This window comes from Limulus polyphemus, unplaced genomic scaffold (assembly GCF_000517525.1).
Source record: "Limulus polyphemus unplaced genomic scaffold, Limulus_polyphemus-2.1.2 Scaffold1558, whole genome shotgun sequence".
Lineage (NCBI taxonomy): Eukaryota > Metazoa > Arthropoda > Merostomata > Xiphosura > Limulidae > Limulus > Limulus polyphemus.
Window position 1 is genome coordinate 79,576 of NW_013667168.1, and position 4,366 is coordinate 83,941.

Consider the following 4,366-nt stretch of genomic DNA (forward strand, 5'->3'; position numbering starts at 1 on the left):
CTTGCCACTTTGCTGGGGCTATTCTACTCAGAGGGATCTTTATTGGATGGTGGTTGTCTGTGTTTATTCTGTGCCCCACGAGGTCCGTGCAGCCGAGGTCATGATCTCCTTTTGAAAAGACGTCTGCATAATTCACCAAAAGTTCCCTAACCTGAAGAGCCTGTGTTGAAGGTTCTAGCATTGAGCTTTCTTGTGCCCAAGTTTGTTACAGTACCAGCAAAGTTCCTCAAACCTCTCTGAAAGCTGATTTTCTGGCCTTGAATCCAGATGATTGTACCAACCTCGGTACCTCTGTGCTGGACTTAACGTAAGATTCAAATTCGAGAGCTCTGGCCATTGTATCCTGCATGGTAGAGGGGTGTGCTTACTTTATTTGTATCTTCTGTTGTGAGCTGTCCAAGGCATCTACAAACTGATCCCTCAGCAACAGCTTGACGAGATCGGGTGGCGCAGTTGGGTAGGCCTTGTGTGCCATACTTTCAAAATCCTGTGCCAGCTCTTGCAGGCTCTCCCCTTTAGCACAGACTCTCGTCCTAGCCCTGTAAAGTTCAGACTGATATTGGGTTCCATACTTGAGTTCTAGAGCAACTACCAGTGCTCTATATTTGTGCCTGATGTCTGCTGACAACTGTCCAAGTATTTCCAGTGGTTGTCCTTTCCAGCTCATTGCCAGGTATGCTGCTTTCTGCTCCTCTGTCCATCCATTATCTGCATTAGGATTTAGCTGCGGGGTCTGGAAGGGGCTTCCCATTGTCTGAGACTGATTCAGTCGATGGCTAATATATCCTCCTTGTGTAAAAGACAGTAAATCATTCTTTAATGTACTTAATTCGTTTTGAAATTTACTAATGTTTTCCATTTGTGTACTCTGGCTTTCTCTCAATTGTTGGAGACCTTCTTCTTGTTTATTTTCTTTCTCCTCCATCCACTGCTGTAGTCTCTCTTTTTGTTCATTTTCTTTCTCCTCCAACCACTGCTGTAGTCTCTTTTCTTGTTTCTTTTCTTTTTCCTCCAATAACTGTTGTAATCTCTATTGTTGTTTATTTTGCTGTTCGAGCTGCCACTGTTGCAGGTTTTCTTGCAACTGCTGTTGTCTCTCTTCTTGTTTCTTTCTTGTTTATTTTCTCGTTCTTCTTGTTTCTTTTGCTGTTCTTGTATTGCTGCCATCAGATCTGTTAAGCTGTAGTTTGATTTGCCGCTTCTCGTTTCCATTTTTTTATCCCACTTCTGACACCAATTTGTTATGTCTCTGTTTGTTTGTTAATTTTCAGCGATACAAGTCTCTTCTTAAATAAAACTAGTTTATTCTTTCTCAATATAACTTTGCAATACACTTAATTTCCACAATCATTTTGACTTCAACACACGCTATAATTCACAACGATTCACGTACTTTACTTACGATCACTACCGCGCTTGACTCAAATGTCTGTCTCTGTCTGTCTGCAATAAATATCCCATCACTTTATTTGCCGGCTTATATACTATAAGAGCGCGTGTCTAGTAAACACTCGAACCTTCAGGAACGTTCGAGATACTCATTACGTGTTACCAGAGTCACGTGACTTCCGCTGTCGTAACAATATTTTCGTAATAGTAAAATTGTTATATGCAAACATACCATGAGTTTCTATCTTATTATATTAACATAATATTCTTATAAATTTATCAGTTATTTCTGAGTATGTACAGTTTCCCATAGCATGTGGTCAAGGAAATCGTGAAGTTGATTTCATTCTAGCTATCTTTGTTCGTTTGTTATTCTCTGGATATAACATCTATTCTGTCCATGTGTTGTAGGCTGTAAGGCTGCATGTGTGATATGAAAGCATATCATGTGTCTTCGCTTTATACAGTTGTATAGAAATCTTCAACATTTTTATTTAGTTAGTTTCTGCACCGTCACGGCGGCTACACGTGGTCCAGAAAGTTGCTAACATTATTTTGTTCTAGTTGATTTGTTCTTTGATCTTTTTATTAGGTGACGTCTCTTTTGCCTACAAGGATATTTCATAAAAGCACACTGGTTTACTGGACTAGAATTGGAATATCCTTGGCTGGTCTATTATGATGTTGACTGAAAGTAACAAACTACCAATGATGTCAAGGAACATAGGTCACGATGTGATGCCGTCCACTGGATAAATAAGGCATGTTAACATTCTACATTTAAGCACGCTTTCTATGTTTAATTCTGAATTAATCAACCTGCAGAAAGGACCTGCTTTCTTTTTTAGAGGATTATCGAACTTAGTTTTAGAGCATTCACACCTGAGAGAGAGAGGAGACAGCAAGGCTGAACATATAACTAAGGAAGAAAGGACTGTCTATTCGTTCACAATGGATATGGGCACTGCTTTACTTTTTATTGTCTGAATACAAATTCTGTTCGTTTCCTCAAAATATGAAAATTTTCATTATTTAAAAAATGAAAAAAAATCAGGCTAATTACCTCCTACAATAATAATAACTCGTACATTTTCTAGGCAAATTCTGCCGTTATTATAAAATAATCCATCTGACGCTTGTCGAGTTTATTTAATTCTTTATAGTAAAGCATAAAGCTACACAATGGGCTATCTATACTGTGCTTAGTATTTCTAGTATTTTCTGGGAGGGGCTCTTATTCCATATATGCATTTGTCTCAGTTTAAACTTGAAACAACTACTGTGTTATGGATAATTTCCTTTGCTTTTCTAGTTGTTTAACCAAAACCTTCTGTTCTCCTACACTAATGATAGGGTAGGGGGATGTTTCACTACTACAGGATCTAATGTCCCATAACTTTTAGGTACCCCTATTAGTAGTTTATCTACAACTCTGATGGATTCCCGTTCCAGTGCCAACTGCAAAGCTTCCTTTAGAGAGGTATATCTACTCTGTTTCAACCTAATTCTCGCATTCTCATCTGATATGGCATCCGTGAATTAGTCACATGCCAATAAATTCATCATTTCACAAAGAGAATCTAGGTAAGATAGCTAGGAAAAAATTTTCAAATATTCTGCAAGTTTAGCTAAGGTCTCTTCTCTTCTCCACACCCTGTTCCAGAACTTTGCTCTGAGTATTTCTTTCTGCTGTGACACTCCAAACCTGTTGGATAAGGCAGTTATCAAAATCTGGTAGACGTTATAGCTCTAAGCTGGAAGGTCGCTCAGTGTTTTCAAAGCTGGTCCTTTTAAATTGTCAAAAAGATGAATATCTTATTGTTCACTATTCCATCTATTTATTCTGTATATGGTCTTGAACTGAGTCTGGTAGGATTTCAATAGTACCTTCCTGTTATAATCTATGGGTTTCTCTATTGACTGACGTTTAGTTGGCCAGCTAAATTCTGGAACTGGATTTGGTAGTGTCATAGCTGGGATAGTCCAGAAAGGTCCTTCAGTAACAGATGACACAGCAATAGTGATAATAGGTGTGGACCAAATATGTTTCCCTAGTCCATATCTTGTAATACATGGCATTATAGGCTCGAAGTCTCAAGCTGATACAGAAAGAGGCATGAATGCTCTCATCTTTGCTTTTAATAATTCATTTCCGGATGTTTTGTCCAATGTTCTTTCATACTTCAATGATACTTTCTACTTTATTGATGTCATTCTTTACTTAACTTTCGACTTTGTTGACACTCTTTTGGATTTTGCCAATATTCTCATTACAGTTTTTTCATACTGCTTCGATTTTATTGTTTTAATTTCTCTGTATGTCATCTATCTTGTCTTCAATCAGATTTATTTTAAATTTTGCCTCCCAGTGGTACAGCGATATATCTGTGGACCTACGATGCTAGAAACCAGGGTTTCGATACCTGTGGTGGGCAGAGCACAGATAACCCATTGTGTAGCTTTGTGCTTAACTTCAAACGAATAACTTTAAGTCTTGATTAGTCTTTAAATAGTGGATATCTTTCTTTAAATTCCAGACACATTATTCTAATTTTTTGCTGTATTGTTACTGGTCTTCTTGTATTTTTCTGTCTATTTCTTGGTCCTCTTTCAATTTCCTGTAAATTTCTTTATAATCTTCTTTTAACTTTCTATCTCTTTCTTTTAAATCTTCTATTAATAATCTCATCATCCCAAGTAATAATTTGCTTTCACTCTTTGACCTTGTAGTTACCATCTTCAACAATTAGGATTCTACTTTAAGTATATTCCAAATTCTATTCAATTTTCATCACATAAAATCCTTCTTTTAACACCAAGCTTTGTGACATTGTTCTTTGTTTGCATTTCTTTAAATTATCAAGTGAAAATAATTTAACGATCAGTCTGCTTAATGAGATGAAGTCAGTTTATTTCCTCTGTTACGTCTCCGTTTGTTAATTAACTTTCTGTAACTTCGTTCCGACGAAACTTAAGC